This window comes from Rattus rattus, chromosome 11 (genome assembly GCF_011064425.1).
Source record: "Rattus rattus isolate New Zealand chromosome 11, Rrattus_CSIRO_v1, whole genome shotgun sequence".
In the NCBI taxonomy this organism is placed as follows: domain Eukaryota; kingdom Metazoa; phylum Chordata; class Mammalia; order Rodentia; family Muridae; genus Rattus; species Rattus rattus.
In genome coordinates, this window is record NC_046164.1 from 86,242,972 (window position 1) to 86,253,497 (window position 10,526).

At 39.4% G+C, this 10,526-nt stretch overlaps 1 pseudogene; it reads left to right on the top strand.

Moving 5' to 3' along the window:
- Window positions 1–8,173: 8,173 nt before the first annotated feature.
- On the top strand, window positions 8,174–8,546 carry LOC116911958 (annotated as a pseudogene).
- The last annotated feature ends 1,980 nt before the right edge of the window (window positions 8,547–10,526 follow it).

Below are 10,526 nucleotides of genomic sequence, written 5' to 3' on the forward strand. Positions count from 1 at the left end.
AAAATAAAATCTTGTCATGGAAGCTCTAGTGTGTCACAGCAAATGTCCACGGCCATGAGCCCTTGGTCTGGTTGGAGGACTTTGGCTTCTGTGACACCATCAATACTGGATCCTCATCAGGACTCCTCTCTGATATCCGGTTGTTGTTGCCCCGTGTCTTGGAGATCTCACAGCTTTAGAGCTACAGAGCCAACCCTTTCACATGCTCATAGATGGATAGATGCTAGGATGGGCCAACTGGGCAGTGGTAAATTTTCTTTCTTATTCAAATCTCTGAAGTAAATGCTTTCTCCCTCAATTCTTCTCTTTGAGAAAAAAAAAATCTATCCTCCCTCATCCTCCTATAAAATTAAAAAGTACTTAACCTCACTAGGTGGTGATCACACCTTTGATCCAAGAACTTGGGAGGCAGAGGCAGTTAGATCTCTGAGTTCGAGGCCAGCCTGATCTACAAAGTAAGTTCTAGGACAGACAGGGCTACACAGAGAAACCCTGTCTCAAACACGTAAACAAACAACAAACAAAAGTACTTAATTTCAGCACGGTGAGTCTGTTAGGAAACTTAGGTAGCATCTACAATGTCCTTTCTGCGCTTTCCCCAGGATGCTGGCAGGCTAAGACAGTGTGCAGTGTTTTCTGAAAGGAAAGGTCTTTAGAGAATGTAAAAATATCACAGTGATATACAAGAGTAGAGATCTCTCCATCTACACTATTAAGCCAAAACCACTGAAAATCTTTCAGTGCTGGAACCAGGGCCAGACAAGAAGGGAGAAACAGCTGTGGTAGGTATCCTGGGCCATGCAATTCTATCCTAAAACCAGACAGTCCTAGCAAATGGGAAGATGAGTTGCCCTAGTTTTCAAATGATTTCTGCTTGGCTCTAAACACTGCTTGTTTGTGGCACTAGTCTGTAAGATTTCTACTTACATCTGAACACACACACACACACACACACAAGGGTGCATGAAACCCCTTAAAGACCATTTCAAGCTTTTGATTATGTGGTAACACTAAATTTAAGCATAATAAGGGTAGGTGTCTACTTGTTTTATGAAGTGAATATAAACAAGGCTATAGACAGGAATCACCCCTGTGCTATATTTCCATAAACTCTTTCTGAACCCTTAAAAAGGAATCCAAAGCTCTTCTTGACCTAAATAGTAGTCTACTACATACTGTTTTTATATTCACAATTTCATGTATCTTTGCTTAAAGAGGGATTTCAAAGTAAAATATGTTTCAGCCGGGTAAACACAGGTTTGCTTTTTCTAGGTTCTTTGTAGTTGTAAGCAGGGTTTTCCCTGGGATACAGCTTCATTCCATCTCTATTTCATAAATTTTATGTGACACATAAAATGCACACAAAATGGAGATATACATAATAGATGAGATTAGCAATAGAAATTTGAAGCTAGGTTCTCCCTCCTCAATGAGTAATGCAGAGGATTCTTTTGTGCCTGTGACCTGTGAAGAGGCCTTGATATGGGTATTCTGTCCATGTGACGTTTTTACTGGATGGATAATGCCACTTCAGAGGTAGTACAAACATCTTCAATATATCTGCCTGACACCATAGCTTTTCTTCAATCTTCAATTAAAAACTCTTTTATATAATTGGTCAATATTATAATACATGCATGTTACTAGATTAAGTTTTCACAACAAATTTTAAACACGATCTATTTTTTAAAAGCTTTAAATTTTGTTCTATTTATCACATATGTTAAATTTCACTTCGTAATTATATCATTTAAAATATCTAATGGGATCAACTTATTTGGACTCAGATTTTTCTTTCTGGAGGAGGAAGTATTCTTTTTCACATAGTTTCACACCACATTCTAGGTTATCTTGAAACACACAGAGCCTAGGCCTACAGAAACCCAACTGCCTCAGCCTCCTTAGTGCTGCTGCTAAGTTGGGCCATGAAGTAACCATCCATGAGGAAAGGAGTCAATGGGGAGAAGATAGTAGCTGCTGGAATAGAATGAACCATTACGTGAAGCTAAGAACTCAGAATAGAAACTCAGGTCATCAAGTTGCTGAATATTTGGTTGGGAAGGTCAGTTTTTTGGCCTCATTTCTATTCAGAATAAATCTCAGATCTAGCCTTGAACCAAGAGAAGCTGGATAGCATTTCTATGGACTCATCTCCAGCTCTTGGATCTGTGCTTGCCCTATGGACAGGGCTGGGGCCCAAAGTTATAATTCATTCCGTCTTCACTCCTCTGAGTACCTTGCCAAAGGACCTCTAATTGAGGCTTAATATCACAAACAGTTTCCTTTTTTATTCAGTGAGTATCTGTATCTATAGGAATTTCTAAAGCCTTTCCTATGGGCATGTCCTGGTCTGCCTGCTTAACTCTGAATTAATAATAAGCCATATATAATGATCTGGAATTTAAATTATGAGTCATAAGATTAAAAAGTTCTTTGAGGGGCCTTATTATTTTTCTACATATATTCTTGCTTCCACATAGAAGATTCTCTATTGAGCATGTGCTTTCTTGCTTTCAACTGTAAGTCTCCTCCCCAGGTCTTTAGGGCATCTCCTAGGTGGTATGTCCTCCATAAGCCTGCTGGTTTTGCCTCATCTTCCCTACTCACCCTATGCCTGTGCCTTGTACACGCTGCTCACTTCTAATTCACGGGGCTTTTGAACATTGCTGCTGCTGTTCTCACATCACAAGCCCTGTTCGTTGACCTTAATTATACCGCACTTTTATTTAAGTTCTTTCCTATGTTCTTTATTGGGGGTTGGGGGTCCCTGCGAGAGTCACAGGTGCAGGACAATGAACCATAGCAAGAGGCACAAAAAAAAAAAAAAAAGACTGCTTTAGCCTGACTTAGTGCTGATTCAATCTTCTGAAGAGCCCAGCACCAAACCAGGTTATTGTAAGCACATTTCAGCACAGTACAATTTGGTGGTGGTGGTGGTGGTGGTGTTTCCTGGTGCAATGCAATCCCCAGTTCACAAGTAGGCATAATTACATTGAAATTCAATTGAAAGTAAACATGACCATGAATATTGATTCTAGAGATAAGCTGAACCTATTAGTTTAAGAGCCTAAGAAAAGAGCTGGTGTGGTCTCAAACATAGGGATAGTATAAAGGTCATTTGAGCTATGAAGTACACATGGCATCCACCCTAAGGATGGGTTCTATTGCTTGAGAAACAAAAACAAAGATAACTGTCTAGAGAGGGAGACTCTGGGATAAACGTTCTGGAGGTTTTGGGTGAGGTCTGGTAAAGGTCACAAGATCATTAACCACAGCCACTCCAAAGACTGGGAGACAACAGGTTATTTCCTCCTTTGAGGAGACAATCCTGAGTGATTGACATTCCAGGTTTTCCCTAGTGATCTGTGGGCACGGGGTCCTTTGTTCTTCCAACAGCATTTATCTCCTATTCTTCCAATACCAAGACACATCTGAGATCCCTGTAGTTTTGGAATCCCAACATCTTTGGATCATTCTTACATGGGTGATGAGATGCCTCAATGTAGTATGCTTTCCTTATGAATGCATAAGGCATTATAATTATGAATGAATTTCACTGAAGGCTCCTTTGTTGTTGGGATTGTAAGGGAGGGAAGTACTAATCATCATACAGGACTACTTTCCCACCTCTTCTGAATCAGTGTGTCCCAACTCTAATCTGTCCTTACTACAAACCTAGGAAATCTAAGTTCCTCTCTTATACAGGAGTCATTTGCCATGATGTAACGTTGAAATTTAACAATTTTGAGGATGAATAATAAAAGGGATTACTGGCACTGTCTGGAGGCCCCTAAAGAAATCCAAAGGATTAGCAGCTGCCTAAGAAGATAATTGCCTCCTAAGTGTGGGTAGTAGGAGGATTTGCCCACAGCCTTTCCTTTCCTGGGCTAAACGAAAGGGAAGCTGGAGGGATGTTTCTGGAGACTGGTACAGGCATGACTCTCATTCCCAGAAACCTTCCAAGAAGATGCAGATATCACAATGGAGAGGTTCCCAGTTCTGCGCTTTAACCCACTTCATGAACGATGCAGCCAACAGTGGAAGCTTGGACCTGGTTATTAATTTCAGTCAAAGTAGGCATTGAATGTTTTAAATGAGCTCTTCAGAAAGGGAACAGAAGGATAATCATCCGAGTACTTTTTAATTTGCTTTAAGCAATACAATAGGCCTATTATAGAACTAAAGTAGAAATTGTAAAACCCAATGGGAGCCCAGTCTAATGTCAGCTACCATTTATTGAGTGCCTACTATATGCCAGAACTTTGGTAGCCCTTCCAGAATAATATCACTCCCAAGAAAAGCTAAGATTTTATTACTTACACACTAAACAGTATATAAAGATAAACGCATTTCAAACCCTATTTGGCATCTGCTTTGCCCTCATAAATGGCAGCCATCATTTTTCCCTTGTTTCATCTTCACAGAAACCTGGCAAGGTAACACGCATCCAGTGTAAGTTGTCATTTGTCTCCTCAACATGAAACCTTCAAGGTCCTGTGTTGCAGGATATTTGATCACACTGTGATCCCTGAGATTGTGTTGTTTACTGGGAAAACATTTATAGTTGTTGGCTCAGCCTTAGCACACAACTTTAATCCCTCTGGCTGGAATACAGAAATGCCCTTAGTATACACCTTTAATCCCAAACAGTGATGGTAAAGTTAGTTTGTAAAATAAAGCACCCATGTTTGAAACTGATGTCTAATCGAATGACAGACAGAGTGATGAATCAGAGAAAGAGTTGACAGAGTAGGATATGCCCAACTCTTAAAAGAGGAGAGAGGAAAGAGAGGCTACTTTAGGAGAGAGCAGCACAAAAAGAGAGGAGAGGGGGTAGTTTTACCAGGAAAGTTTTACAGAGACAGATTGAAGAGAAAGAACAAACTAGACACAGGTGAAGACAGAATACGCCAGAGAATGAGAAGAAGTCAGAGGATCAAAACAGATTTCTAGAGTTAGCTTGAGGCCAAACAGAGCAATTCAGTCAGAGACTGAGAGAGAAGCCAGATTGAATCAGTCAGCTTGGAGAGGAGTTTGAGACAGAACAGCTGAGCTGAACCAGTCAGGCAGAGATCCAAAAGATCTGGAAGGATGAGCTTATTCAGCAGTAAATCTCAGAGGCTGAGAACATTCTAGGCATAGATAAGCTTATACACAGGCTACAAGATTCCAGAACTAGACCTAGGTTAGCAGATGGAAGCAGGAAACCTCCAAGATGACAATTACATTAGGTGAATAAACAGTCCTGAACGAAGAAAGTATTGATAATGCTGCTGAATTTTACAACATTACAATTTACAGAATGCATTTGCATACAATATTTACTGTTCAAATCTGACCTTTGAAATAAGTATTTTCACCATTTTTGTCTAAGAAGGAAAACCAGATGATCGTATGAGGAAGTTGGGCCTTACACCCATCAAAACATCAGAGATGTTAGGGAAGTGTCTCTGAAGAGCCAGTTTCTGGGATGAACATCATTGAGGCAGCCTGCTGATCCAACTCATAGTACCTTCACTAGATGGGACAGGATTCTGGCTGAGGTTACAGGGTGGAGGTAAGATAATGAATTTCCCAAAGGTCTTACAAATATTTCCTTAAGGATGGATGACACAACAAGGTTGTGTATCTCATGCTTTTTTACATTCGTCCATACATACACTAGTATTTAAATACCACAAACTTGATAACTAAACAAATCAGCATAATTTATTGTCTTCTAGTACTGGAGGCTAGAAATCTTATATACAAACAACCTAAGTAAAATCTTCATGTTAGAGCAATTGCATCTGCTGTCTCTCTTCTGAGGCTGTAAGGAAGACTCTATCCCTTGCTTCCTTCAGCACCAAGGAATGCTACCAATCCTGGCCTGTGGCTTAACCTCTGTTTCTGTCTTCAGTTTGCCATACCTTTTACTGAGCCTTAATATCAATTGCAAATCTCTTTTAAGGTCCTGCTATAAAATATACACAACTCCTTTAAGACTCTCTCCTGGAGGTCCCAAGGAAAATCTCTTAAGATCATATACTTAATCACATGTTTTGCCATATAGTATAAATATGGGTTATATTTTATAAGGTAAATATGAATAATATAAATAATAATCATCTTTTATCAATCAGTGATGTTCACTGGTTTTGGGATTTAGCAAGTACATGCATCTTTGAATGTCACCATTCTCCTTATGATAGTCAATTCATAGACCACCTCCTTTGTAGAAAACAGAGGTAGTGGGAACATAGCCTCTCTTTCAATGTAGCTATCCATATTATAAATTTGAAGTCTTAAGTCTAAGGTTTGACTCTTCCCAGGTTAAATGGCTCTGTGTAGCATTGAGAATGGGCAGCAAGTGAGCCCAGAATATTTGTGGGCTCGGCCCTGCCCTGTCAGAGCTCCATTTCACATCCAGTCTACACCTCCATCTGCACTATCTGATCAACATGTTGCCCCACCACCACCACCACAGTTCTGCCTGACTCCAAGGAGGCCTGCTCTAATCCAGGACACACAGCTCCTCTTGCTTCCTGGGAGGCCTGCTTCAATCTGAGACACCCAAGTTAGCCAACACCAAAGACAACCAGTTGAAAAAAGACACGCACAATAATATAATCAACAGAACACAATGCAGTATGGCACAATTACAACCCAGCAGTCCTGTTATAACAAGCCCTGGATATCCCAAATCATCTAAAGAGTAAGAATGTGATCTTAAATCACATCTCATGAAGACAATAGAGACCTTTAAAGAGGAATAAGTAATTCCCTTAAAGAAATACAGGAAAACAATCAAACAAGTAAAAGCCCTTAAAGAGGAAATGAATAAATCTCTTAAAGAAATACAGGAAAAATACCATCAAACAGGCAAAAGAAATGAACAAAATGATCTAAAACCTAAAAATGGAACTAGAAGCAATAAAGAAACAGAAATGGAGGCAACCCTGAAGATAGAAAACCTAGAAACAAGAACAGGAACTACAAAAGACAAGCATCACTAACACAATGCAAGAGATGGAAGAGAATCTCAGGTGTAAAAGATATGATAGAAGCAATTGATTCATCAAAGAAAATGTCAAATGTAAAAGGCTCCTAACACAAGACTTCCAGGAAATTTGGGACACAATGAAAAGACCAAATCCACGAATAATGGGAATAGAAAATAGGGAAGATTCCCAGTTCAAAGGGTCAGAAAACATCTTCAACAAAATCATAGAAGAAAACTTCCCTAACCTAAAGAAAGACATAGCTATAAACATACAAGAAGCCCACAGACTACCAAATAGTTTGGACCAGAAAAGAAAATCCTCTTGCCACATAATAATCAAAACACTAAATATATAGAACAAAGAAAGAATACTAAAATCTGCAAGAAGAAAAAGCCAACTAACATAAAAACTATCAGAATTACACCTGATTTACCAACAAAGACTAAGAGCCAGAAGATCCTGAACAAATGTTATGCAGACCCTAAGAAACCACAGAGGCCAGCCCAGACTACTATAATCAGCAAAACTCAATCACCATAGATGTAGAAACCAAGATATTCCATGACAAAACCAAATTTAAACAATATCTTTCTACTAATCCAACCTCACAGAGGATACTAGAAGGAAAACCCCAATAAGTGGAAGGTAGCTACATGCAAGAAAAATCAAATTAATCATCTCACAGCAAACCCAAAAGAAAAGAATCACAGATGCACAGTACCACCTCCAACAACAAAATAATAGGAATTAACAATCAATCATTGGTCATAATATCTCTCAACATCAACAGACTCAATTCATCAATAAAACAACACAGGATAACAGATTGGTTATTTTAAACATGATCCATCATTCTGCTGCATACAAGAAACACATTTCAGTAACAAACATAGACACTACCTCAGCGTAAAGGGCTGGTCAAAGGTTTTCCAAGCAAATGGTTCCAAAAAAAGAAGCTGGAGTGGCCATTCTAATATCTAATAAAATAGGCATTCAAAAAATTAAAGGAAATGGAGAAGAACACTTCATATTCATCAAAGGAAAAGTCCACCAAGACGAAGTCTCAATTCTGAACATCTATGCTCCAAATGCAAGGGCACCCACATTCATTAAAAACAAACAAACAAAAAAAATCTTGAGTCTGGAGCAAGCAAGTGAGCTAGAGGCTGTTGAACGGCTGGAGAAGAGCAATGCCTAAATCAAAGGGACTTGTTTCTTCAAGCTCTTCAGGCAGTGATTCTGACAGCGAAGTTGAAAAAAAGTTAAAGAGGAAAAAGCAAGTTATTCCAGAGAAACCTGTGAAGAAGCAAAAGCCTGGTGAGAGTTTTGGAGCGCTGGCATCTTCCAAGCAGAGCAGCAACAGCAGAGATGACAACATGTTCCAGATTGGAAAGATGGGACTTTAAAGGAAAAATTCTAATTGATATTAGAGAATATTGGATGGACTCAGAAGGTGAAATGAAGCCATGGAGAAAAGGTATTTCTTTAAACATGGAACAATGGAGCCAGCTGAAGGAACATATCTCTGACATAGATGATGCAGTAAGAAAGCTGTAAAGTCTGAGCCATTTCTAAATGTTGTTTTCCACGCTCTTGTATATTTGGACTGCAGAACAATTTGTAAGACAAATACTTTTTTAATGTGCATTATTAAAATGTTCTAAGTGGAAAAAAAACCTCCATTTAAGCTCAAAACACACATTAATAATCCCACACAATAATAGGGGGACACATCAACACTTCACTCTCACCAATGGACAAGTCATCAAAACAGAAACTAAACATAGACATAGTGAAACTAATAGATGTTATGAACCAAATGGATGTAACAGATATCTATAGAACCTTCCTCGCAAAACCAAAAGAATATGGCTTCTTCTCAGCACCTCATGGAACCCTCTCTAAAATTGACGATATAATCTGACATAAAACAAACCTCACCAGACACAAGAAGATTGAAAAAAAACCCTTTCATTCTATTAGATCTCCACAGGCTAAGACTGGACTTCAAAAACAATAGAAACAGCAGAAAGCTCACATATTCATGGAAACTGAACAACTCTCTACTAAGTGATCCCTGGGTCAGGGAAGAAATAAAGAAAGAAATTAAAGACTTTCTAGAATTCAATGTAAATGAAGACACAATATATCCAAACTTATGCAATATAATGAAAACAGAGCTAAGAGAAAAATTTATAACACTAAGTGCCTTCATAAAAATAGAAATTAGAGAGACCTCATACTAGCAACTTAACAGCACACCTGAAAGCTCTAGAACAAAAAGAAGCAAACACACACAAGAGGAGTAGATTGCAGAAAATGGTCAAACTCAGGGATGAAACCAATCAATTAGAAACTAAGAGAACAGTACAAGATCAAGAATTGACAAATGGGACCTCATGAAACTAAAAAGCTTCTGTAAGGCAAAGGACACTGTCAATAAGACAAAGATGGCAGCCTAGAGATTGGGAAAAGATTTCACCCACTCTACATTCCACAGAGGGTTAGTATCCAAAATATATAAAGAACTCAAGAAGTTAGACTACAAAAACCAAATGACCCACTTTAAAAATGGGACACAGATCTAAACAGAGAATTCTCAACAGAGGAGTCCTGAATAGCCAAGAAGCACTAGGAATGTTCAGCATCCTTAGTCATCAGGGAAATGGAAATCAAAACAACCCTGAGATTCCACCTCACACCAATCAGAACGACAAAGATCAAAAACTCAAGAGACAACAGATGCTGGCAAGGATGTGTAGAAGAAAGAGGAACACTTCTCCATTGCTGCTGGGATTGCAAATTGGTACAATCACTCTGGAAATCAATCTGGTGGTTTCTCGGAAAATTGGAAATAGTTGCCCCACCATACTATAAGGACACGTGCTCCACTATGTTCATAGCAGCCTTATTTGTAACGGTCAGATGCTGGAAACAACCCAGATGTCCCTCAACTGAACAATAGATTCAGAAAATGTGGTTCGTTGACCGAATGGAGTACTATTCATCTATTAAAAACAAGGACATCATGAATTTCACAGGCAAATGGATGGAACTAGAAAATACCATCCTGAGTGAGGAGGTAATAGACACCCAAAGGGACATGCATGGTATATACTCACGGATAAGTGGACATTAGCCAAAAAGTACAGAATGCCCATGATAGGATCCCACAGATCCTAAGAAGTTAAACAAGCAGAACGTCCAAGTGAGGATGCTTTGATCCCACTTAGAAGGGGAAACAAAATAGTCATGGAAGGCAGAGGGAGGGAGGGATCTGGGTGGGAGAGGGGAGGGGGAGGGGAATAGGGGGAGGGGAATAGGGAGAGACAGGAGAGAGTCTCAGAGTCTCAGAATAATTAATTGAAATATGTAGTTATGGGGGATGGGGGAAGAATAGAGGGGAATCTCTAGGAAGTCCCAGAGACCTGGGATGAGGGAGGCTCCCAGGACTAAATGTAAGTGACCTTAGCTGAAATGCCCAACAGTGGGGACAGGGAACCTGAAGAGACCACCTCCAGTAGCCAGATAGGAACCCCAGTG